The sequence below is a fragment of the Ischnura elegans genome, chromosome 3, assembly GCF_921293095.1.
Source record: "Ischnura elegans chromosome 3, ioIscEleg1.1, whole genome shotgun sequence".
In the NCBI taxonomy this organism is placed as follows: Eukaryota; Metazoa; Arthropoda; class Insecta; order Odonata; family Coenagrionidae; genus Ischnura; species Ischnura elegans.
Genome location: NC_060248.1, coordinates 61,829,390 through 61,857,128, shown reverse-complemented (window position 1 = coordinate 61,857,128; position 27,739 = coordinate 61,829,390). Strand labels below are relative to the sequence as shown.

The following is a 27,739-nucleotide window of genomic DNA, read 5'->3' as shown; positions in this document are numbered from 1 at the left end:
ATCCCATCCACCACGCCTCCATTTCTATCGCTTCCTCTCGCTCTCTCTCTCTCTCCCATCTTCATCTTCTTCATATCTATCCGCTTGGGACCTATATAAGACGAGTATCCTGGCAACAGTTCCAATTCTCCACTCGAGAGGAGCCCTTGTGTGAGTGGGAATTGGACTTTCTTCGGATGAGTATTGAGGATCTCGGCTTCAATTAACGAGTGGAAAAAGAGATTTAAGATAAGAAGAGGGGAAGAGAAGCTATTGAGGCAGAAGGCATTATTTTTTCTCTTTCTCGTCTGAAGATTGTGAGAGATAATTGGTGTAACTACCTCCTCCTTCTTCTTCAACCCAGGATATCGATTTATTTAACTTTGATTATATATTTTTTATTACCTCTGCCACTCTTGAAATCCCCACTCTTTGATTATTTCTAGGTTTACACGTGGGATGCTAAAAGATAAGTTTTTAATTTTGCAAAAGAAATAAGATATCGGTTTGTCCATTTGTTTTTGAGTTTACTGGCTAAAAATAAAGAAGCGGCTTCCCTTTGACTCCAGGTTTCAGTCTTTGCTTAGTGAGCAATGTATGACCTTTATTATTTGGTACGACATTTAAAATTGGCGATCGGCAGTCAAGGCAGTGAGGAGTAGTTAAAATGGGTCAACGTCTAATGATGAGTGTCCCATCTGACGGACAGTGCGTTCAACTTCGAACGCCTCCCATTCTGCATTCATTTTTTGCCATGCAAGCATCCAGGTCGGGATATGATCGTGTATCTTTAAGGTGAGATGCCATTATTCTAGCCAATAACCCAACCCGAATGCAGCTTTTGATGAGGAACATATGTAGAAAATATTTAGATTTTGCTGTGGTGAACTATGGCTTCTCAAGATGATAGTCGGGAATATCCTCGGGTGAATAAGTAAAGGAGGGCTTCTTATTTGTTCCGTCGATATCGAAAGCCATATGTGCTGCATTCATTTAGGATCTCAGGCAGAATACCAGTTCAAACCGAGAATATAATCCCAAAAGTTTATTAAACTCAAAGACGGCTATGCGATGCTTTCTCTGCATCCAATATGCACAATCATTTAATAAAGGAGTTAAGGCATTGGCTGCTTTCAGATACAGTCACTGACAACAGGCGGCACCTCTTAGTGCCGCTCGTGTAATACGATTCCTGTTTTAGCAAGAAACTTATCCATTAATAATAGTGGTTGTATAAGGTTAATTGATATTATTTAATGTTCGGAGCAAGTATTATACCCGCCTTACTGGTCTTCCTGTATTATATATTTCTTTTGTAAACTTAATATTTTTACATAGAAATTTACTGGATTTGACCGGATCAAGTAGGTGTATGGAATAACTTCGGTGGGAGCAATAGTTTTGGACACATCCGCAAAGACGAAATAGTAGAATTATCGAGAATTAACTAAATACTTAGCCTTTTATGGGATCAATTTCCTTATGAAATAGCCTTGGGGGTTCCTGCATTATTGCAGCCATCGACGAGGACGGGATAGCATAAGAACAGAATGTCAAATAGTATATTTGGTCTCTCACTGCATTAAATATTCAATCAGTTAATGTTGGGTTGGTTTTAAAACTTGAGGAGATAGCGCAGTCATTCGATTACCGGGAGACTGAGGTGGATGAGATGGGCTGCGAGATGGCTAATACGACCCGGAAGCCCTCCTCCGTAGCTTCATGAGCCAAAGTCAGCCTCCTGGTGAGCCATGGGAAGGAGAATAGATATCTCAGGGGAGAATCTTAGGGCAACGTTTTGGGGAGATGGGGAAGATGGATCCGGAGGAAGACGAATCTGATGACGCTGGTGAAGACCTTTCATTTGGATGAGTGACCCCTCTCTCTTTTCGCATTTCATCCTTGGGGAATGTAATGAGGAGACCGGGAGTCGAAGGTTATCTGTCATCGTGACCCTTGGATCGGGCCAAGTTTTAGTCATTTATGCCGTGATTACTTTTCGTTTTATTACTTCCTCATCGAAGAGATGTCCTCTTCATTTTCTTTTCCACTAAAGTTTTTCTGCTGTAATTGGTTTTCATAATGAACTCTTTTCAAAATTGATCTCATAAAATTTATTAATGTGCTCCGAAGCTAGCTACTAATAATGGTTTTTAGCTACCCAGATGTTTTCGGTGAGAGATGTCAAAAAAATACATTCCTTTTGCGGGGAGGATAATTTTGACAATGTAACAAACTTCCTCTCGATAAATGCAAAGTTCTTTTACAATGATTAAATATTTTAGGAAAGAAGCTAAGGTTGATGGAACCCAATAAATAATCGGAGTATTTTTTACAGAATAATTTGTATATTCTTACTCGTTTGGTAGCCAAGTAATAAAACCGGGAGTAATTGGCTGGTGGTAAACGAATTTCATTTTCACTTTGAAAAAGTTGTGGTGAAATAAGATGAATTTCACCCACCTTCATACAACCAATCAGGCATGCATCGAAGTTGCTCGATCTTTATTGGTATCGCAGTAAAAGAAATTGAACTAAGTTACCTTGCCGTAACAATGAAGCATATAATTTCCAATTTAAAATACGTAAAAAGCCTTTTCAAAGGAAGTTATCATTTTGACACATTGCATGGATTCGGCATCAAATGATTACATATGAATTTCCAAACAAAATCAGGTCATGCGACCACTGGCACCGGAATGAAATCAAAAGAAAAAAGGAGATGAAAACTAATCAATGCCAGCCTGTCCTTCTTACGAGGAAGTCTTAGAAAATTCATTTGAAACGCGAATGAGAAAATTCTTGTGGGTTGGATTGAGGAGAGGCCGAGATTGGGTGCAATGATGATTTCTAAAAGATAAGAATGCACCCTTTGAATCAAACTTTTAGAGAAGGGGTCGTATTTGAAAGAGCAATTTTTTAAAGAAATCCTCCTCGAACGTTTTTGGTAAGATTGATTTCTTTCCCTTCTACAGAAACCGCTACTCCACGCTTTCCATATTTCATTTACTTCCCACTGTCTGATTTGAATTTATTCCGAGTGGTGATTCTTATTCCGTTGACCTCCTTCGCTCCATTACGTTAGCCTTTTCGAATTTTCCCGTCCCAATCCACGAGGCCCTTTTGCAATGAGGTTTCGTCGGAAGCCTCAACGCAGCAGCCTTTTTCCCCAGGAGCTGGGATGGAGACCCACTTCCTGGGCACGTTGCGGGTCTTACTTCATCCGACGCCCAGGGAAGCGCCCGAATTTTATAAACGCGTCTCACCTTTTGGGAACAGTCCACGGAAATAGACAGGGGGTCAACAGAGGTGACTTCGCAGGGGAGGGAATATATATTGTCGAGGGGAAAGACTCCTCCGTACGGGGAGGGAGCAAAATAGGCGTGCATAGGGAAGGGTCTCTGAGGACCCGAGTCTTATCCTATCCGTCTTCTTTCCCATCCGTCCGCTTCTTTCTCTATTCTGTGCCCTATCTGTATTTTTGGAACAAGTAGCGTTTAGTACAGTTAAATGTTTTTTTTCTATGTTAAGGGATACTTGTTTATTTGGTAGCTAGTGCTTTGTTCTATTGTTGTTGTTCGTAGTGTGGTGAAAAATAAAGTGGCGATATAAAAGAAAGGATTTCCTGCAAAGCAAATCTTTAAATAGTTTTCATTAAATGGATTTTTTTAAAATTCCTTTTCGACACAGATAACATGTTTAACAGACATTTTATAGTCTTCCTCTTTTTTTTCAAAATTCTTGCAATGCAAACGTTTAAGACACATTTTGAATTGAAAGCTCGGTTCTTGTAAAGTTTTATTATAGGTCCCTTGTATTATAAAAAGAATTAGTTGATTTTTCTGTGAAGAACATTTTTAAGCCATACCTTGATTATTTATAAAAGAACATTTTGGTGTCGTCTTGAGTGATTTTCGCCAAAACCGATAGTTCGCATCAAATGGAAATTATGCCATTGAGATATGTTTGCTTTCAAAACTCCTTTTTTTTTAAATTTGATATTTAAGCATTTTCTGCTTTTATTGCTTGTGAATGAATTTGTCCGATTATGTTAGCCCTTCGTTGATTGCGTTGCGAGGTACATGCGATTGTGTGTACCACAGTCAAAGAGTAAAAAATATCACTGATATTTCGTATCATTTGATGTATCATTAAACTTAACTGCCAGCAGTTTTGTTGGCATCATATTGCTGTGTCCTGGGTTGCGCAATGCAAAACCTTGCTAAAAATTTATGTGTAGCGTTTAAAAGTTAATTAAAAATATAAATGATAAATATTACCCAATTATATCACATGACTCTTGCTCCTAACTCTGACGAAGGAGGAAGTGCCACCGAAAATTTAAAAAATCTAGTGTCTTTTTTATACTTTGTCTTTCCCAACCTATGTAATATTTGTGGTAAATACCTCATCGAAGAATATTAATAAATAAAAAAACGGGGCAGTCGTGGGACTGGCCGACAGAAGTGTAAACTGAAATAATTATTATCCATTTATTTTTTATATAGATTTAATATTATTAAATAACTAATTTTTCCAGTAATACTCATTTTTCAACTAAAATTGAAATTATTTTTTCAGCAAACTGTTTATTATTAAATATATAATAAAAATACGATGTGTATGAATAGAAAGTAACATCATTTATATATTAAAATATGATATGCTTTTATTTCTTTTAATTAATATGCTATAAACTTATAATTGTTCACTATGCTCGTCCAACACTAACAATGTTTATGCAGTGGATGGCATTAACATAAAGGCAACAGACGAAGTGAAGTACCTGGGAGTTACGATAACCTCGAACCTCACGTGGGGAACTCATATAAAGAATATTTGCGGCATAGCCCTGAAGAAATTAGGATTCGTCAAGCGTATTGTGGGAAGATTTTCGGATGAGAAAGTAAAAGAAAGGTGCTATTTCGCTCTCGTCCGACCGCACCTTGAATATGCAGCGAGTGTATGGGATCCAGTGCAGAAAGACTTAATCCGCGAGCTGAATAAGATACAAAGGAAGGCTGCGCGTTTCGTCAAAAACCGCTACGGGCGTACAGACAGTGTTACCCAGATGTTAAGCGAATTAGGCTGGGAGCCGTTGGAGACTCGGAGGCTGCGCGCTAGGCTTAGATTGCTTGAACAATTAAGAATGGATATATTTAAGAGCGACACAGAGAACATAATCTTAGAGCCACACTATATTTCCAGGTCCGACAGAAGCGATAAATTAAGAGAGATTTTTAGCCGAACGGATAGATATAAGAATTCGTTTTTCCCCCGAACAATAAAGGACTTTAATAAACGCTTGTCCCAACCTCGTTAGAGCACTTCTTTTTTTTTAATAGCTGTAAACGGCTGGTGTCCTAACACCCCCTGCCACACGCCTTTTAGGCGGCTTGCGGGGTATTATGTAGATGTAGATGTAGAAAAGAAACTGCCTTAAATTGTACTGACCTGTATTTTTATAGCGTGTACACTCTTCTGCACGTTCATGCACGAGCTCTTTATATTTAATGAACTTATACAATATACACTATAGATTTTTATTTTCAATTTTAACATTTTTCAAACAAAAAGACTTTAACAGTCTATATATTAACAAAGTTTATTTAATATACCTAGTCAGCCTGCGAAGTTGAAATATCCATTGTAAAATTTTTTAAATTGCATGAGATTGAGAAAAAATCCTCCCCGGCGGGGAATCGAACCCCGGTCTCCCGCGTGACAGGCGGGGATACTGACCACTATACTACCGAGGATGTGATTCTAAGAGATGAATTTTAAGAGAAATGTATATCTCGCTGTAGCGATCGCGGGTCGGGTCGGTGACGGTGGTCCATTATCATATGCATGATTTTTTTCATTTTGATTTCGAGTATTGCAAGATTACCAATGTTTGAATTCAGTTGACAGCCGTCTTTATTTTTTAAATATTATATTAACTTTTGTGCCGGCATTCAATCAGTAGGACATAATAAGAGCGTTTGCAATGTTAAAAAAATCTTTCGTTTAATTTACCCGAAGGTTCAATGCTCAATTTTTGTGCCGAGAAGATCGCTGCATCATTATGTCATGTAATTGGGTCGTATCACTTTTAACTGTTAAAGCGCACACAAAATGCATTTTTAATCTTTCTTTTTGTTATATGCGTGTACTTGCAACAAAAAAATAATAGCATGATGTAGACAGCTATTATGAACAAATGTATGTACTAGTCTATTTTCTTGGAACTAAATTTGGTGTGAATTGATATGAGACATCTTTTCATTAAATATTCATAAATTAATAAAGTTGAACTGCAGATAAATGGTTACAATACTATTTAAGTCAGAATATCTTAGGAAAAGTTTTATGGTATTCAAAATCATGTGCTTAACGATGTTTTTTATTGATTTGCATTACAAAGGTTTTATATGTCAATAGATATGACTTGGATTTAATTCGATTCACGAGTGAGGTCCCTTTTAATTGAATTCTGGCTATATGCACCTTTTTTTTTTAATTCGTTTCTCACTCAAATTAAGGTCCCGTGAGAACAATCACGGATTGAATTTGACGAAGTTTGAGTTAATACTCTGGCTTAAGGCTCTGCCTTCGTTTAAAACGGTATATTTCCATATCCAAGCAGCCAGTGGCTATTCAATCTTGGCGTTCTCAGCTAAAAAAAGATAAACTCTCCCCAAAGAAAAAATTCAAATTTCCGTCGAATTCCGGCAGTAATTCCTGGCCCTCGATACTCAATAAATATTTCTGCATTTTTAATAAAGTTAATTTTTTTAAACTGAAGTATATCTCCTCCGTACACTTTATAGAGTGTGGATTTTATATTGCAAAGTAATTTAGTGTACGTTCCTGGTCGTTTTGAAAAGTTTGACTTGAAAGGATAGAGGGCGCCAAATATGATTTAATACGTTAGCATTTTATTTGCTGCTTAGCGCTATCATTGTGTTTCCTATCCGTATTACTGTGCTACTTTACATCCCAGGTTAATTTTTTTAAATTTCATATTTATCTTAAATATAATATTTCACCGAATGCCCTTATTTGAAATTACTTAATCATTTATATATGCCCCCCCTGATATCATATATGTAGGACTTTTAAAGAGAATGAGATGAAAATGGTCAAATGTGTTTACGGTCCAGTTTGTGCTCGGTAAACGTAATTTATATGGAGATATTCCTGTTCAAAATATTATGATAATAAAAAAGTAATTTCAGTAACCTCTTAAAAAAGGATATTTGTATTCCTCCTTTTCTTGCAATAGCTGATATTGGAAATTATTTCATTAATTGCGATTGAGGGTCGAATTACTGGAAACGGAACGTCACGGCGTGTTGAACAAGCAGCAAAGAAAGTGACCAAATCGTTGGGGCGACACTTCGAGAAGAGCCGGTGGTTGAACTGAGGAAAGAAGGAAGTCAGGGGCTCAGAGGAAGCGTCAGCACACTGCGGAATGGGGGAGCACAGACACGGAAGTAAAGGAGAGTGTAAAAAATGTATCGAAGAAAGGGAAAGTTTGAGAAAAGGAGGGGAAAATACATTTCGTGTGCGTGAAAGGTTTTTTATGCCTTCACCCCCGTCTTTTGATGTGACGGTTCGTGAGAGGAGTCTGCGGGCGGCATTTCGATCCGCGAAATAAAAATGTTCACCGAGTTCGAATTCTTCATTTGCATTCAAAGCCTTCTGTCCAGTCGTGCGTGTCTATCAAAGCTACCTGGAGAAATGGAACGAAAGGTAAAAGAATTGGATTGTGATATCATGGTAATGGATGGGCAAGAGCAGGACAATCAGGTTACAATGAGACAGGTATATGCTTCACGCCCGCTACTTTTGACGTTGCTTTAGGTTTGTAGTAAGGGATGGATTGAAAGAATGTTTATTCATTGATGAGTTCTCATCGTAAAATTTCATCGATTTGGTTTTCTGTATCTCCGAGACTGTCTAATTAAAGTCGTTACAGTTTCTGATAGTGATTATTCAAAAAGATACTAATTCAATAGGTGTTCGTTTTACTATTTTAAGTTTTCTAACTATTACTATAGTGATTTTTTATTATATATATTAATGATTTATTTGGTTGATAGTAAATTAAAATCGAATGCTGCGTATAAAAGGTATCGTATAGTTCTAGCGAATGAATGCTTATTGTTAGATAGGCAAAATAAATTGAGGTATGTAATTGGGGTCAAGCAGCAATATCATAGTATAATATGTAGCGTATACATGAACTGTGATGGTATTTGGGGGTTTGGCTATTGAAATAGTGACCAATTTGTTTGTGTGTCTAGGTGCTAGGTAGGAGACTATCCTATCTGTTACTTAACCTATCTGTAGAATTCTCTTCCTTCCGGCTAAAATTATAGCTAATGTTAGTTAATGATGAAAACCTAAATTAACCGTATTTACTTCGTAACTATTGGCAGTGCTCAGAACTTTACGACGTATACGTTACTTCTCGATATCATGGCTGTAGGATTTTGATGCTCAATATTCAATATACTTAGTATCTGTTGAATAGCGGTCCTTATAACAACATACGGCGAATTTTGCTCCTCCGCCGCTCACAGTTCACCACCCGAGGCTATGCATGCTCAAATGCCTAGCCATCATTTTTATCAACGGAAAAGTTTTACCAAATTATCCCGCGTTCAGATGCACGGGAATTGATTCGAACAGACGATAGAATTGTTGGGAGTTCGCCGTGCCGTAGCGCGAGAATTTTTTTTCACCGTGGAATTAAGCGCAAAAAAAAACGAGAAAAACTAGGCCCATCATACTGAATTTTCGTTATGACCCCACGTAATAGTTTTCAATGTTAGTTGCATGAAGTTGCGGTATGAGTGAAGGGTAAGTGATGTAAGAGTGAGCGAAGCCCGCCGGGGAAAGAATGTCTTCCACGGCCAGTGGGGACTAGTTTCTGACTAGGACCTGTTTCAGATGGGAGAAATTTCATCTACTCGTACATCCACATAATACTCACCAATCCGTTTCAACAGGCGTATAGCGGGGGCTGTTGGCATGCCAGTCTTCATAAAAGTAAAGTAAAAAAAATAATTTAATATTAAGCACTGAGTCCCAGCTAGCATTTGTTAAAATCCCGTATTCTTCGGGGAAAAAACGAACAACTGTATTACCTATACTTATACCTGTTCAGTCAGGAAAATGTTTCTTGATTTATCGTTTCTCTCGGGCTGAGAAACATAACGAGGTTCTGAGATGATTTCCTCCGTTATGTGTCACTAAGCCGTATAGAAAACATTGGAACTTAGCCAAACTTAGAAAAGGAGAATTGGTTGTGTTTGAACTGGCTGCTCGGATGGTGATAGAGAAACTAACGTATCTGAATTATCGAGATTGTTTGACTTTTCACCGATGTCGATGTCCGATGTCGATGGCCGATGAAGGATTTAGGGGAAAATTCATAGGGTGTCAAGGATAAAGGTAATTGTAGAAGATGGACTTATGAAAAGTATTTAAACAAGCGCCATGATATATGTTAATATGAATTGCCATCATCCTCAATTTTATTCCATGAGTTTTATTTTTTGGATTTTTCATCCTCACAGAAATCCATCGATTGAATTACACGAAGTTTATAAATCACAAGTGGGAGTCCTTTTAGGGAAGTACATGCTCACTGCTTTTGTTGGTGAACTTATTTTTTATAGTTTTACCTCTTGAATTCTACGCTTTAACCCAATGTTTTGGCCTCCAAAGCTTTCTGATTAAAGTAGGTAACTGGAATTATATTCTCTTCGAGTAGCCCAAAAGCATTAGGGAGGGAACACGAGAGTTTCTTTTCCCGCGGGAGTATAGCTTTGAAGTGTATTTCCTCTTAGGACTAGAGGGGCTAAGAAGTCGCTTTTACCTTTCACAAGTCCCTCAAAGAGGAAACACGTGTGGGAAATGGTTAAGTATTGTGTCTCGGCTTTATGGCCAGATTTCAGTTCCCGAAGCCTAAGCATGCAGGGTTGTTTAGTTAGCTTTTTTTCTAGTAAGCTCCCTCTGTTGAGTAGGTCTTGCTAGCGACTGGAAAATTTTCTTCTCTGAGGAGAATTCGGCTTCTTGTGCCGCAAAGAAAATGATCCCATGTTCTTTGACCAGATCTCGGGGTGACGTTTACAGTCGGTATAAATTGTTAGTTGCTAGGTTTTTCGTTTCCAGTAGGCTAATAACAAGCCCATGGCGAGACGGAGAAATACCATTACCATGCTATATTCCGGGGACGAAACGGGTAGTGAGAGAGTGGATAATGCCTACGTCGAAATAAATATAGAATCAGCTTTATTTCGGCTCGTTACAGGGACTAATAGGGTTTTAGAATTCAAGTGCCTAGTTTCCAAAAAAATACGAATTTTTTGTATTTTCGTTGCTCTTTTCGGTTCTATTTTCTTAACACTTTTTTTTCACGTTTCTTTCTCTGCACCTATTTTTCACTTCGAGTCAGTCCTATGGGTTAGCTCTCCCCGGTCATTTCTCGTCCTTTGTGCTTTCTTTTACGAAATTTATTTATTTTTCACGAGTTTTGTAGTTTTTTTCACAAACGAAAACTCAAGAGAGGCATTTCGTAAAGGACAGCTGACCTTTGTCATTTTTTCAAGCTTTCTAAGAGGGAGCGAAAATATGTCTTTGGCGGTAAAGGACATATGGTCTGAGAGGAGAATGTATTTTAATAAGAAGGTTAAGTTGTCCTAAGCATTGCTCAAGAATGATTCTTTTCTATGGAATGGTGCTCATATCTTTTCGGAGAAAAATGTTAGCCATGAAAAGTCAAGTCTTGATAAAATTAACCAATAGAATCCTTAAGCTAAACATAAAAGAAACTATAAAGGGTTTATTTTCATATTATATGCATTTATAACATTTGTTGAGTTAATTTTAGGAAATATATTTAGGATTTTTATTTATTTATTTATTTTTATTTAGGATATAAGTTTGACGTAAGTTTAAAATCGTTTGTTGTTACTAGATTACCTACTTCATATAGGTTCTTATATTTCTAACACAGCTGTAAATATTAATGGAATTGCGATTCCAGATAGAAGAAACTCATATGAATATAACTTTATAAACACCCCCAAACATTGACTATCATTTGCAATGAATGCCATCAGAGAATATCCCCTGGACGGGGAAACGAACCATGGACTTAAGGCTTCGCGTCTTTCGTAAAATAAATTACCGCCGGTTATGCGGCAGGCTCGAAATATGAAACATAAATTATCGCCATTATTATCATCATTGATTAACAATCCTAAGATTGGGTTAGCACTGATCTGCTCTCAATTATCTATTGTATTTATATAATCACAAGTCTTCTCTTTACATCCTTCATCACTTTCCATGCATATGTATTTAAAGCGCGGTTTTCCTTTGTCGGTCTCCGCTTCCACTTGGCCTTCATCAGACCATTATCTCCATCAGATCCATATCTCATGGTATGGAATGATTAAGTTGTCATTTCTACTTCTCAAGGTTTTCAGACTTCCTCTACCACTTTTATGGACTTTCTCGATAAATATGTAGATCGAGCCACTCGTTCTTATCAAGCCGAGGCTAAGGTGAATAAATAAAAACTATTTCATCAATTCCGTCTCTTTTTCTTTCAACTTTCTTTTCAATATCTATCCACTTAGTCCTTCTATTAGTCACGAATTCGTCGGTTTCACTCGATTATTTTATTAATATTTCTTAATTACATGATTTAATATTGTTTTAATATTTGTAACCTAAAATTTTAGCCGTTTTGTACGTTCTATCTAATGATTTCCTTTGTGATGCATTGTTTGGTGGAAGCCAAGGTCTGAGCGCCTGAGACATATGCAGGTGTTCAAGTCACTTGAGTATAGATGGTCAGTCTACCTCAACAATTTCCATCCGTCCTGCGGCGCAATATGCCTAGAGGAGGCTCACTTAAGTTTCTATTCTCAAGTTTCAGTAATGGATATTTGAGATAATATGGATGCTATATAGCTATATCTATCTTCGCTACGTCTCAAAACTTGCCTCTCCCGGCTCAAGTGATGCGTGAAAAGACGCCACAAAAATCACCTACCAACGCAAACTGTCTTTTAATGAGTTGCGTCTTACACTAAACATTATACTTCACAGTCTATGGTAGTTTTCGGAGTGCTAATAAGTTTACAAGGAAAATCGCCCATACAAACGCCGATCGCGATGACAAAATTTTAAAAAACCATGAAAGATACCCATAAAAAATGTCGATTCAATTGGCCCTACATGGGTTATGCTATGTTTTTTATCAATGCTGGATATGGCAACTCTCTCGATTGGCCGTGTTTCTTCTAGTTCGATCTCATAGGTTTCGATTTTAGCTTTTCCTCATACAATGAAAAATCGATTACAAGGAAAGAGGTTTTCAACTTTTTACGGCATCGCCCAGCATATCTAAATATTCATTCAACTGAGGTCTGCCTCGTTTTACAAACCATGCTGTTTTGTGGAACTAAGAAATTATTCCATAGTTTCTTGCCATAAAAAATTTAATGAAAGATTGCATCACTAAATGTTGAGTGTTTGCTGTTTGCATCGCTTGTTTATTGATTAAAACATAAATAAACAATCCTGATCCACTTGAGTGTTTCATTAGCCAAGTTACAGTGATAAAACCTGAATGGAGGTCATTGAACTGTTTTGAAATATTCTCCGTCGCTTATTCGTGTCATAGTTATAATTTTGATTTTTCGTCACCGAAGTTATCATTTTTAATATTAGCTTCGGAGATTATTTTATTTTTTATTTTATTCTCAAACCACCGGATACAGCTCTTATTGGCCATTTTACACCGGGGTGTTCAACAAATGTAACAAGTAAACGTACACAAACGACCATGTCCTGGACCGGGGAAACCTACCCAGGCGGGGCTCGAACCCGCGACCTCTTGTTTGGCAGGCGAGAACGTTACCCCGCCGCCACCGAGGCCGGCGATGGTCACACTGGTCACACTATTGCGATAGTTATTTTGCAGAGTTATAATTGTACTATTTTATCCTTGGATTCGATTCTTATCTGCCAGTCGAGTTTTAAAATGGAACGATGTTCAATGATCAAAAAGCTTTGGGGGATACTATTAAGTTCCATGTGGGTATAATTGTTCGCTTGAAAACACGTTTTTGAAAGTTTTTGCCATTTGCTTCCTTATCCATCGCGGTAGGTTCGGTTTTCGTTGCATGTAAGTGTGCCAGCCCTGTGCTGTAACAAGACATAGCCGATCCCTAAATCAGCCCATGGATATGTGGGGATGTCGCCGTCTTTCATGGCAACACCTGCGCAAAGGGTAGCGGTCTAATAGGTCATCTCTTTCCATCCCTGAGCCCGAGGTTCATGACCTGGTGGCCAGCTTTGAAACAACACGCCCGTACATTATGTCATTGAGCAGATGGTGGCCATTAAAGTTTCACTACGGCTATGGAATCCCAAAAGCAATGCTCAAACAAAAATACATTGTTCCAACTTCTCACATACTTTGAAAGTATACCACATCGATGGAAAACATTTTTTGACGCTATAAAATCAGTAAGAAGACTATTAACCGTGTTGTGGTCGCATAAGGGAGGGAGCAAATAGAAGTTTCGAATGGAGTTTCTTCTTAATACTGTGGCTCCTTAATACTGTGGCTATTGATTAAATTTCTTCTTAATACTGTGGCTCAAGGAGCTACAGTATTAAGAAGAAATTTAATCAATAGTTATATTTAGATGGCACTAATCAACCAAAAAATTTATATTATTGTATTTTTTATCATACGCTACCAATTCGTTTTTAGTGTATTTTAAAGTATATTCCACAATAAAACACTCAGAATCGTTATCTGGTCTCGCTGGCGCAATGTATGTATGTAAAAAAATATATTTTTATGATTTTCGATTTTTCCAGCCCATTTTAGCCGACTCTTGCGCAATTTCAATTTTGTTACGTGTTTTGAAATCAAATACAGTAAATATTATCTAATAATTTGAAAATATTACCATAGCCGTATATTTCTTTACACTCAGCGTAATACAATAATAATATCATGTATTTCTCATATTATATCTGAGAAATACATAATATCTGAATAAAAAACGTGCTGATCTACTTATAATAGCTCGCTTAGATACGGTCATTGGTTATATCTATAGCATAATTTGCTCATGATTTTCATCACCCTCATCGCCAGTGTGTACGATTGATTTTAAACAAAAAAATTATTTTTAATTTGGCAAATATTTTTCCATCCGTAAATTGATGCATAAATGAAATCAAGTATATATTTTACTCAAATCACTTGCTTACATGGATAAGGTTTACTGTCTGCATCTTGAGTCTCACGTATTTATCATTTTCTTCGTTGTGGGATATTTTAAGTGAAATGCTGGCACTATTTAATTAAGGCCCAAATTTGTTCGTTATATTATTTGGCGTTCAATATTTGGAATTACCGGGTATCTAAATTAGCTTTTTTTCTCAAGTTAACTTATCTCTATTTATTGGGTGATTCAATGTCCTTTTCCTAAGACTACCTTTCCCCAACGTAGCTTGTATCAGCATTTATCGATCGATTCGTACTGATGATATCACCTTTTCCTACCTTTTAATTTTTGTATCCGTTTTCATCGTGTACCTGCATGTTGATTATATGAATTGCATAGTAAGGCAGGTGGAAGTTTTAATTGAATGGCTGTAAAATATTTTTAATGGAAATTAAATTCCGAGGACATTTTTTTGTACTGTTCACTCGGATCTGTAACACTTCTTATCGATAAAAACATTTTGAGAATATTTTTATGGCCCTGCCAGTCCTCTCTTCAGCGTCGGAATTCTGCCTAGGTTAGCTCCCTTCCCAATCGAGTGATAAAGTGCTTTTTTTTCCTGCAATGTAACATTTAAGTGATAAAATCCAACCACTTTCCTAACCTAGGCGGGCCTATCTTTATCTGCTTTATTTTTTTTACTAAATTATGGATTTTATTGTTAACTTTCGAAGCGAATAAAAAGTAATTGATGGACTCAAACTCATTAGAAAATATTATTATCAGCATGTTATACTAAAGACTTTTCTTATTTATTCCAGGTAAGCTAAATCTTCATTAAGTCATTGATGTTGAGTAGCATACCCCAGAACGATGATAGTGATTGGGTAAGTAGACTTCATATGATTTTTTTCTTCTTTCTATAAACATTTATAGTTTCACTAATACTTGAAATTGAAAGGAATGGTAGAATTTGCGCGAGATTTAAAAATCCCGTACAATATTTCGTAGAATGCTCATTTAAATGGATAAAACATAATTCCTCACCAAAATTAAGCATCATCCATCGATAGAGTTTACTATTTTTCTCAATTTACTAGCTGATAGCTCTTTCCTTACCTGGACAATTTTTCTGCTCCAAGAAAGGAGTGGTCTCATATGAAGTTCAGCGGTATGAATTTAGATCAGGGAACAGCTGAAATACGGTTGAAAGTTATTCCCAAAAAGTATATATTTTGGCAAAATCAACAATTTTGAGCTATGTATGTTAATATTTTCATGCTTTAAGTGATGCATCTGTTTACTGCTCTGAGAAAAATGTCGCCTTTAGTCATCCCTCCGTTGAGGAAGCGGGAAGTAACGGTGCAAATAGAAAAATCATAATTTAAATCCGAATAATCTAAATCCTTGGCTGATTAAAAGTCAACTCAGTGCGGTAATCGAGGTCTCTTTTAAGTCCCAAAGGCTTTATAAACAGTCTCCGCGACCTCTAAGTCCCTCCTGGGGGCCGTAGTAGCTCTACCTTTTAATGTTAAACTCACGCCCTCTCACTTACGATTACTATCGCTACCAAGAACAGTTCTTACACTCTCGGAAAAACCTTATCTCGATGCATCCCGTGGGGAACAGTGGTGTTCTTATGCCGAGGGCCTCTCCTTTTACGTGTTTAATCTGCTTGAAAACACGGCGGTGAGCACCGCATGTCGTCATCTGGGGAGCAAGTACGCAATTAGGGCTGAATAGGGTTAGGTGGGTGGTCACGTCTTCTGGGGAATTCTACGACGACAAGTGGTCGTAAAATTCTTGCGGTGTCCGGAGTTAACCGCTTTGGAGACTAGAAAGTGCACTTTCCACCAGTGCCTAGGGAAGCCAATGCTTTCATCGTGCCTCCCGTCCAATTGGGACCGTAAGAGATTTTGATCGCATCGAAAGTACATAAGAAGAAATCGTGGCTTGATTTCGAAACGAGTGAATAATCGGTCCTCAATGATATCTCTTTTGGAGCCTCTGATGACTTTATGGAAAAATCTTAGGTTGAAATAAACCGCAGATGATAGTTAATGACGCCTACCACTTTTCGAGTTGACACACTTAATGCACATGTTGAAGCTGTTTGCAATGATTTGTTAGAGCGATGAATTTCAGTTAAAATTTTGTGTAACGCTGATATTTTCTACTCTAATTTCATGATGTACCTTCGTTGGTTTTCCAATATGAGACGATATTGTAGGTGCCATTTAATCTAACGGAAGGCTCTTACTTACTGTTTTCTTACTTTTTTTTATCGATATTGCGCGTCTCAAAACTGCATCATCTTCTATGCATGCATGAATGTGGAATCCTTCGTCTAAATTGTAAAATTCTTTGCTGCAATAACGTCTGTGCTACCTACCGTGCAAGGAATTCCTACGATACTAAACAGGTTACAGTGAACAAATAAGTAAAATTACGAAGGAAAGGAAATCAATAACGGAATATTTCCTCTTGAAATACCACCTGAGAAAACTTTTCCCTTGTAGGGCGTTCATTCCTCTTGCTTATTTTCATGTTAAGGCTTTCCAAGCGTCAAATAAATGAAGCTTTTTCCCTCTCCAGCGGAGGATGAGAAAAAATTGAGCGCAACCCGTTACCTCTTAAGGACGTAACTTCTCGTTGCTTGAAGTATTTCTATGCGTCATAGTTTGGAGCTCTTGCGTACGTGGAGTTTTGTTGCCCTAGTTTTCGCGAAACTTGTTACCTGCATCACAAAATAAAGAGATGGTAAGTCAGTGGCTCTAGTTTTGAAGAATGAAAAAGGACTTGCTCCAAACCGTGAAAGAGTATATTGACAAAAATATTACCAAATGCTCCTAAAAAAAACAATATATTTTTGACTCCTTGATTCACGAAGAACTTGGTTATCGAGCAGAAGAACAGCCAAAAAGAAGAAAACGCAGTGGATAACATATGATTTGCCAATATCCAGGATTAGCCTAAAATTTATTACCTTTATCCAATGTGTTTTGATCTGCTGCTATCACTCTTTTCTTCCCAAAAGTTGCTTTGGAATGGAAAGGAGAGAGTTCGCCCCAGACTAATTTCAAGTACATTACTAAATTCATCTTAAGTTTTTTCAGGAATGGGCTACTAAATCCTTCCACTTGACTAAAGCGAGGGTTTTCCTTAGGACTGTCCAAAGATTCAAACTTGATTTGAGGTCGGGCCCATCGGCCTTCAGCCATGCATTCTGCTCACTAAGCAACCTCGCCAATATTTTCTGCAAGTCATTGCAATTCATAGAATGCCAGTGACTCTACACATAGTCAAATTCATGCTGGGCAGTTAGAGTTGGTGTTAAATTAGAAGAAGCAATTTCTATTCTATGAAGCATGGAAAAATTATATTTTACGTTACTACTTATAGCATTTTATTGTACTTTCTCTGTGTTTCATTCAAATTTTTTCTTGTAAATAATAAAATTTTCATGGTAAAACAAAACGCAGTTCTGTTCCACAAAGTTTTTATTATTAGCTGTCTACTCGTTTCGACGTCTATACTGTCATTATCAAGACTAACATTATACTGTCACCAGCAAGACTGTTATCAGTACTGGGTTTTGTTTTACCAGGAACATTTCATCGTTCCACCGAGTATCGCCCAAATCAGTTGATTTTATAATAAAATTCTCGACGTATTTTTTTCTCCTGATTGTAAACTGCTTGGGAATGAACTTTTTAAACATGAATTTTAGACATTCTAACTTTTCAAAAGAAGAAAATTAATTTTTTCATTGAGTAATGATGTCTGAGAGATTGAAAGATGAGAAAAGGTTGTTGTATTCATTCCAGATATAATTATTTGTAGAGTCAATCGTATAGAATGGAGTGAATACGTAATGTAGAAAATCTTTGTTTATACACTGTAGCCACTCAATTTCACCGGAAAAGTGAAATATTTTCATAAATATTTGTAAGCATTACGGCACTTAAAATATATTTAAAATGCAGCCGCATATTTTAGAAAATTCCAAATTAAGATGGGAGTCTTTCTTATGTAGTTTAACTACTGTAAAATAAGCCGTGATAAGCGCATTAAAGTCGTCGCAGGCATGTCTGAAAGTAATCATGATATCAGTCAAGGAAGTTGGGTTGTGCTCTATGGAGATTTCTTTTTTCTTGTTCCGTCCAAGGTTCATGCATTTCTCTGCAAGTTCTCCTTCTGCCGTGCATCTTACCTTGAAGGATGTTGATGGAAGACGCTTTCTCAAACTGCGACATCTCTTACCTTTAGCACCTTTCATTTCCGCTGGAATTTCAATACTCCCACGTCTCGTAGAATACACCTTACCCTAAAGTGGTGTTGGGAGTCTTCACATACGCCTCCTGTTTCAATTTCCTACCTTCCATCGCGTCATATCACAAGTACTTCCACCGCCGCCGCTTGTAACTCAGGCTTTCGTACCTACGCCTCTCTTCTCGGGGGATATGTTGAAGAGTATGAGCGTGGCTGAAGTTGAACTGGGAGCATTTCCATCGCTCGCCGTCTCGGTTGAGCGTCTTAGGGTGGGAGATATCCAATTTCCAACCAGACGTTTCCTTTTTCGTGTCGCCTTTGTTGCGCCAAAAGCTGACTGTAAACTACTGTGAAATTTGAGTAATTGTGGGAGCTACTAATTGGAGTTTGTGAAAGTGCCTGAAGATAGGAAAATCCGAATGCAAACTTAATGTGCTAAAACTAAATATATTAATAGTAATAGTAATAATACAAAAAAAACAAAATACCTTAATTTTAAATTAATGCTCCTTAAATGTTTATTCTTTAAAATAAGTACCAAGAATTGTAAATAGAAATAAAAAGAATATGGAATATGGAACAGGTTTATATAATAGCTCCAATTGTCATCCCTGCTACCGGTATCATCCCAAAACATATACAAAACAGTTTCAAAATGCTCAACCTTCATCCAAATACATACATCAAATAGCAAAAAGCTGTAATAATTTCAGCCTCTCATAACACGAGAACATTCCTCAACGCAATAGAACAGTAAAGAGTTACCTTGGTGAGAACCCGTGCTCTTTACACTAAAACAACTCATTGTCAGTGAGAACTTAAGAAAATTTAAAGAAACAATTATTTTTTTATATTTACTTAGACTGAAATTATTTATTTATATTAAAAAAATTGTTTTGTTGGGGTGACAATAAATATATATTTAACTTTTATCATAATAACAACATAACAACATAACTTTATTGCCCTCATACAAAATTACAGTATATCCTTTACTAAAGCAGTGGAGCATATAGGTACTCAATTTGAATCTGTTTTGGGGCTATCATCATACGTTCCAACGAAACGGGTGCTATCAATAATCTATGTTATCGGTTTGGAGGTTGACTTGAAAGTCATCAAGGTGTAGAAGTTTTTATCCACGGTGGGCTAGGCTATAAGTGAACTCACCATCTTTGCAACGACAAGCCCTTCCCCTCGTCCCGTAGATGATAACCAATTGAATCGAAAAATCGATTTCGTAGACAACTATAATTTCCAGCTTTAATTGGCGTTCGGATTTATCCGTCTTCGGAGATTTTCTCTGTAAAACTATGTTATTTACCAAGGTTGAAGTCATAGTCGACGTTTTACTGCAACGTTTGGGCGTAACTTCAGTACTTTGTCCTTAGCTGTATCTAAGCATTAGGACTTAAAATGAAAATGAAGTAAGCCTCAAACCTCCTATTAAAGAGACGGAATATGTAACATTGCTTCAGAAAAATTTGGTGAATCGGTAAGAAAAATGTTTTCCTTGGTCAGGCGATTTGGTTATACCAGATATCTGTTTCTTAAAATAAAATACAGTCAAGCTTTGAGCGAAAAGGTTAAGTATACTATTCTAGCTGAATTATGTCCTTCCTCTGTGTTTAAAAGTCATTTATTGTGCCAGAAGTGTTGTTGGGAAATAATGAGGGAGGAACAATCCGTAAGCAATATTGGCGGGGTTAAGCAATTCTTTAATCTTTTGGTCTCGTATCCTATAAAACATACGCTGAACAATTGAATCACACAACGTAGAAAAAAGTGGTGATCTTAAAGTTTTAGACGGGTCTAATACACCGTTAATATATGCAAAATTCGTTATTCATTTATCTGTGTATTCCTCGTAGTAACCTCGTCGATTCGGAGGATAACGTGTTAGGAAATGTGACTTCTTCTTTCATCCTAAAGTCAACTGAAACATCAATAAGTGATGAAAAGTGGTTGAGGTTTTCGCAATCCAGTGAGCCTTAGTCGAGTATGGCATTCAAGCCCTATGAGATGATTGTTATATTCTGTTAGGGATTGAAGTGATTATGCAAAATGGATTTTGATATTCTCGGATTTGTAGGAACTTTCTAGTTTTTCATTTTCGCGTACATCTCCTATTTTGCGGAGAGAGACGCTATTAGCGTGCATTTTCCAATGGTCTCGTTTATCCTCCACCTGCTTCCTGCATGAAGACGGAGTAGTAATTAGGACGCCTTTCACATTCATACCCATCGCGCCATTCCCTTTGGGATAGGGTGCTATTAGGAAGCTAAGCTAATGCCCTTAAGTTTGTAAGCTTAGCTAATGCCCTTAAGTTTGTAAGCTGGCTCTCTGTAAATAATTTCCTGCTTGATTCCATACTAATGGATGCCTTTTATGATTTTATAAATGGCATTAATTGCTTAACCTATACGCTTGTTTGTTCAAAAGACTGTAATATTTCGCCTCCACGGGGAATTTGCGAGTCTCTTTTGTTTTTAAGTTACTACGTAAGCCAACATTTGCCTTTGCTGCGAAAATAGGTGAGAATTTATTTTCCATGAATTATTACGGAAGCCGGAATTTGCTATATAAACATGGTGCTAGGTCACTTATCATTACGCTTTGACTGAGACTAATTTTGGAGGAACGAAATAAAATGAAGATATCATTCTCAAACTATTGAAATGTTAATACTTTAGATATTAAAATGATGCTGGGTTCCACGTTGGACGCAAATTGGGAGACTAAAAATGCCATTTGAAACTTGGAAAATTTTAATGGAATCATAGCAAATAGCGACAAGTGCTTTCCTGCTCGTGTAAACTGTTTTTGCTGTAATATATACTTAAGAAAAACTAATTGGAAGAGAAAATCATATTAATCCCATACAGTCAACTCAATTCGAGTGAAATTGCTATTAGTTAAAAGTAGCCATCAATTTACATTATTATTATTATTATCGATAGTCGCGGAAATTCCCTTTGAGGTCATTTCAGAGGAAAATAAGATTTTCAATAAAAAACACGATTTTTGGCTTAATCTAAAATAAAAATCAAAAATAAAATTAAAATGGAGAGGAATTAAAAATATAAATTATTGAGGCATCTTATGTAAATATATCAGCTATATAGCTTTTTTAAAGAATCTTTTAATAAATATAAAAGATGAAACCCCTGCAGCGAACCCAATGCTTAACATGAACCAGTGGGTATGGCTTCATATCTATGAAGCTCGGGTGAATAGACATCCATTTTAAACATGTATAGGCTAGCAAAACATACCCTTTAAATTGAACGACCAGAAAAAAATAAAATATGGCTTTTTAACAATCGTGAGCGCAGTGGTTACTGTAGGTTTAGGCAGAATTAACCCACCACCTATGTTTAGCCAACTTTGCGTACCTACAGTATGTTCTCACACGTGATCGTTATCTAAGAAAATACCCTGCCTCTCATTTTCTGGATTGCTGTCGCTTTTGCTCTCTGAGAAATGAATAAAATGTGTCGTTATGGTTTCCCATTGGAATACACTGTGCCCTACACTGTGAGTACAACAAACGGTTCATGATATTTAAAAGGTTTTTGGAGCAGATACTTTGCTTATTCAAAAATAGAAGTCAGAAATGAGTTAATTAGGAGATATGTTTCTTTTTTTCTTTTTCTGGAAGTACCCTTCACTACGCCAGGAAATTCTAGCCGATTTTACAGTAATCCTTCATTTCTGTGCCCGTAGTCTTTACGTAAGCAATAAATCCCGAATATTTCATAGCTGTGGATGCGTGAATGAATCAGTCACTGAGGACATCTTTCTTAACATCAGAGATTATCGAAGAAAATTGTGATCAAGGAGCCGAAGGCGTACTTGTCTTTCCTTAGGATGCCGATTCTTGATGGAATTCAGACGCTTGCTGGCATTCTTCATTCTTATTGCTGGCATTTGCCTCCGTTTGCGTATGGCGACCTTATCGATTTCAGCCACCGTGTGCACCGGGGTGTGACTGAATCGAGTGGATGCACCCTTATTAAGGAAAGGATACGGGGGATGGAATGGTGGAGACTGCGTTTCCGGGTCCTTACTCTCAGAGGTTGCATCCATCCTTCTTTCCTCGCTCCGGGTCGAATGAAAAATGAATCAGGGTCACCGTGCGGTCGGAAGGGTGATCAGCCACCGAAATTGAGAACCTGCGGGAACCAGAAGGGAACGCAGGACATTCGTCGTGGCATCTGTAGTGTGATCCTTGCATTTTACGAACATCATGGATGGTATTATCACCTTTCAGAACCGTTTGGTGTCGTCTGGGTATGATAAAAAAAATTATTTTACTTCATCCTCCAGCGAGACAAGAGGATACGAGGAAACGGAATCGATGATAAGGCAATGAATTTACTGTGATTTGTAAAAGTATTTTTTCATTAAATTAATTACCTTTGCACAACTGTATGCGTAGTCACATTTCTAATGCAATGCATCGTAAAATTTTGGTGAAAATGAGCTTTGCATGAAAATTGTTCGTAAGTAGTTGATCTAATCTCTTTTATCGTTATTGTTCATGTCAAAGTGAGGACGGCTTAATTTGGAAACGTCAAAATGGTGACCAGCTTTGAAACTTGACGAGATCAATATATTATGAGATTTATTTACTTGCTGTAAACAGGACTTTTAAACGAAAATTTAACAACCACCGCGGAAGTCTTCAATTTCGCTCGAGGAGAATTACAGCTGTTCATGAATATTGTATGTAACGTTAATCAAGATCTACATAATAAATAAAATATTGATGTTGAAGTGAAGATGGACTCTAATGAAAACATTAGCGAGGCATGAAATCGTATCAGACTTGACGCGGTGGAAATTTGAAAAAAAAATGGTAATTTTCTCCTAACCTTGCACTTCTAACCTAGCACACCGCGAAGATGAGGTAGTGGTCATGGTTAACGAAACTATGGTTGGTAGTGGAGTAGGTATTTATCGTTGTGGATAATTTTATCGTGGATACTAGCCGGGTAAACGGCCTTGAACCTTTTCTGGATCATCAAAATATGATGTTTACATATTAGATTCGCTGATTTCCATATCTTTCAAGTTTTCGCCGCGTTGTTTCTCATAGTTGGACAAAAATTGCCCCGGGATTCCACCACGTGTCTTAAGGTCAAAGTGCCGATATCAACATCTTATCCGCGTTTATGTATGTTTTTAAGTCGATATGCCCATATCGGCACTTCGACCGAAAGACGCCTGGCGGGAACTCGACGAAACTGTCGTCTACCCATGACAAACAACGCTGCAAAACCCCGAAAGATGGAGAGATCAACGAATCAAGAACGCCACGGGAGACTACGTAACAGCATATTTTAGACTGTAAATGAATCCTTGACCGGGGAAGTGAGGGGGCCAAAATATATTATGATGGAAGCTGGAAATGCCAGGAGCTTTTCAGTGCATTCTTACTTTCCTCCCTCTGTCGCCCTTTTCGGGAAAAGCATTCTCACCTTTCCGGCCGATTTAGTGCTCTCTCCGTTCGGGGCGGAAAGAGCGGGGTTTTTTAGTTCGTTCGCACGGAGGTGAATGGGTTAGGTACACTCACACACGCCGGTGGGAACGTCGCATCGCTTTCTCAGTGGTCCCCGAAGTAAAAGAGATAGTTCCGGTGCACTCTTGCCATTTCGTCCCACCATTTCTTCCCCATCTCCCGTGGGAACAGGTCGGCGCGCGCGAGTGTACTCGTGTATCTCGTGTTGGGTAGGCATATTATACTGTGTAGGTATGTATGGAAAAAAATGTATACCCGGCTTGTTCCCCATGCATGGTCCTCTGGGGAGTAGTGAAAATTCCATCGCCGCGAGCCCGGGTCGCCCTGCGCATTCGAAACTCTAGCAGTATATCCAAAGAGCATGCTCCCTCAACGAGTGAGATGTTTATGGCATCGCTCGCGTGTCGCCGTTGCTTTACAGTCGGCCCATTTTTATGCGCTTTCTCATTCTTCTTATCCGGAGTTTCCTAGAAAGCTTGTTTTCTTGAAAATGATTCCGTGAGCTTAAAAGTTATGAAGGACCACCCACGCGCGTAGAGTTTTCATCCCTCACAAATTTGGCCTCGGAGAGCAGTGCTTACCTACGTGCTGTCCGAGAATGTAACGTGCCGTTTGGAAAAAAGACGTTTTTTTTCTAAAGTTGATATTCTTAACGCCGTAATGTAATCATCTAGTAAGAAGTAAGTTCGGAAGTTTCACGTCTTTATTTTTTTCTCTCGCTCGCACCACCGATAGGTGAGAAAGATTAAATGAGAAAGAAACAGCACTATACGTAAAGGTCTTGGAGGGCTATCTTTTCGAATGACGCTGGCGACAGCCGGAAAAGTAGAAATAATAGTGCCTACATAATCATAAAGTTCTTCTAATATTCCTTTATGACGCTCTTACATTTTGCGTTATTTTTTTAGGGGTCAATTTTACAACCTTCTTACGTCTATCTATGTTCTTGTGAAGGACCACGTTAAAAAAAGTAACTTTTAGGCACGGATAACGCGCAAGTGCTTAAGGATATACATATAAGGATAAGTATCTGAGGATGAAATTCTTCATGATTTAAATTATTCGGTTTGATCTGAATGCTGAACATAGCAGTCCGGCAATTCAAGCATTTACGCTCGAATGCCGGCCCTAGGAACATGGTTTTTTTCGAGGCAAATGACTCCCAAATATGTGGGAATACAATTTTTATTTAGTATTCTCTACCATGTGACTTGTAATGACTTTGAATGACTTTGGAATCGTTTTGAAGGTAAATGCCATTTACCTTACGATTGTATTTAATCCTTTTTACCTTTTTTTAATTTAATTATACAACTTTATGTTGATATTTGGTGTTATGCTACTCATTTTGGTATCACAGAATAATTTTCGTTCATATTTTTTATCCTTCGTGTAACTTAACGTTTCACAATTATACTCGTATTATTTTGATTTGCGCAGATTTAGAATTCGAATATGGCACTTATTTCTTGGTGATAGTCGTCGGACTGAATTTGAACTGAAAATCCTACTTTACTTTTGTCAACAGTGTTAAAAAAAAAACTTCTTGGATAAGCAACATACACTCTAATGCTCCCGATGGAGCATTTATTTCAAGTTGGGTGTTTGGATCTCCTTTCGAGTCCTCATTCGTGGATCGGAATGTTGATTTTCCTGTCGGCCGCGTCACGTATCAAAACACATTTCTAATCAGCCTGAGAGTGGGTATCAAATCACCTGAGAGGGTCTTATTTTTACGCCGAAAGATCATAGCTCGTGTTTTTTTACCTTGAATCCTTCTTTTCGTTTGCCGCCTCAGCTCTCCTGTCATCAATTTACCCGAGAGCAATTAAATCCCTTTCGTTTTAATTGCGCCCGTGGATGTCCTTGGTGGAATCCTCGTTAAATTTTATATGGCGCCTCTCTGTCGAATAATTTCAGGTTGCCCAAGTTTGGATTTCAATTAAAGCTTGCGACAAGAAGAAGTACAGTTTTGACCCGCTAACGACTATTTTTGAAATGGAAATTGGTCTGAAAGCGCATGAGGTTTTTTTTAGAATCTTAAATTAGAATGCTTTCATTCTAGGACTAAATATTTAAAAATTTTAATTTCTTCCACATCTTGAAAATATATTTTCTTTATTTGTACCTCGTTTCCCGTGGTGAGAGTGTAATTAGATATACGGTAAATTATCCTTGCTGACTTGGCCCAGCAGTGTTATTAGAAGTTAATTGCAGGAACTAAAATTTCAAGCTATCGATATTGAATCGAGGGAAATACGTAGCAGTTTTTCTCTATGATATATTTGATTTAACTTAAGTGCATAGTAAATATTATAATCTTAATTCTTCAATTTTTGGTTCAAGAAATGCAAAACGGTTCTAGTACTGGTCATAAATTTTCTTTGAGTGTGGGTATTTATTCTTGTTGTATGGTTAATGTTGCTTTTGATTCCATTTTTCAGCCTTTCCTATATTCTGGAGTGTGGTTTTCTGAGTAACATTAGAATGTGCAGACCTTATATTAGGGAGTGCTTGGAATATTGGCATTAGTGGTGACATCTAACTAGCGTCTGGTGTGATGGAATGACGAGGGCGGCAGATGTACAGTAATATTGATGAAACTTAAAAATCTTATTTGTTTATCAGTTTATAGTTTCATTTCTTTATAACAATGAAAATGCTTACCATAATTTTTCTCACTTTACGTTTATTTAATCAGTAATTATGGACGTTAGTTGGCTATCTATTAGTTACCGACACGAAAACATAAAGGCATCGCATTATTATGAAATAAATTGCTAGTATAATGTTCAAGATTGGTGCAGTGTTTTCATGACGAATGTTGTACACAGAGCTCCCAGGTCGCCAATAGTTGAATGGTATTAGTGGCCGGCAGATTGTCTCTCCATCTTTGGTTCAAATTCGTTTTTAAGTTATCCTGACATTGATCTACAAATGATTAAAATAATTCTCATGAAGAGTAAAACCACATCATTTTCTTTTAATTTTCTTATATTTTAAACTAGATAGCAATGTGGTGCAGGTTTTTTGCGCTTAAGTTATCAAATTTTTCCTCGGTACTTGCTCAATATCAAGCACTCGTTTGTTTGGATTTCTATACATTATTTGGGTACACGTAAAACTACACTTGAATATTTCACGTATTTCTTGGTGATAGTCGGTGAACTGAATTCGAACTGAAAATCCTGCTTTACTTTTGTCAACAGTGTTTAATAAAAACACTTCTTCGATTAGCAACATACACTCTTGTGCTCCCGATGCAGCATTTATTTAAAGTTGGGTGTTTGGATCTCCTTTTGAGTCCTCACTCGTGGGTAGGAATGTTGAAAATGCTTTAAAAAGAAAGGATTTGTTGTGACATTCTATTGATAATCTAAGTATAGGTGAATGCCAATGATGGCTACTTAATGGAAAATAGTGCAGAAAAATATTCAATGACAGAGCCGTGAGGAAAGTGGGAAAAAATCTACAAACAACCAATGGGATGGTTTGAGAGGCCGAGGGAAAGGAAATTATCAAGTCATATGATGAAGAAGGAAAGCGGAGGAAAGGAGTGAAGGGAAGGAAGAAGAGGTGAGGGAAAGTTGAGAGAGAAAAAGGGAGGACGAATTTAAAGTGGGTACACTACGTTTTTTAAAAATAAGGTCACTGATTTTACTTTTTTACCGAAGAGCTCTGGATGCATAATTGAAGCGGGCAGCAGAGC

The 27,739-nt window shown here is 37.4% G+C and overlaps 1 protein-coding gene and 1 non-coding gene across 2 annotated transcripts in view; one reads left to right on the top strand and one right to left on the bottom strand.

Moving 5' to 3' along the window:
• Positions 1 to 27,739, top strand: part of LOC124155905 (somatomedin-B and thrombospondin type-1 domain-containing protein) — a 958,847-nt gene that overhangs the window by 379,054 nt on the left and 552,054 nt on the right. The gene's annotated exons all lie outside the window — the stretch shown is intronic.
• Trnad-guc lies at positions 5,667 to 5,738 on the bottom strand. The gene has a single exon. It is a non-coding gene; the product is annotated as a tRNA-Asp (tRNA).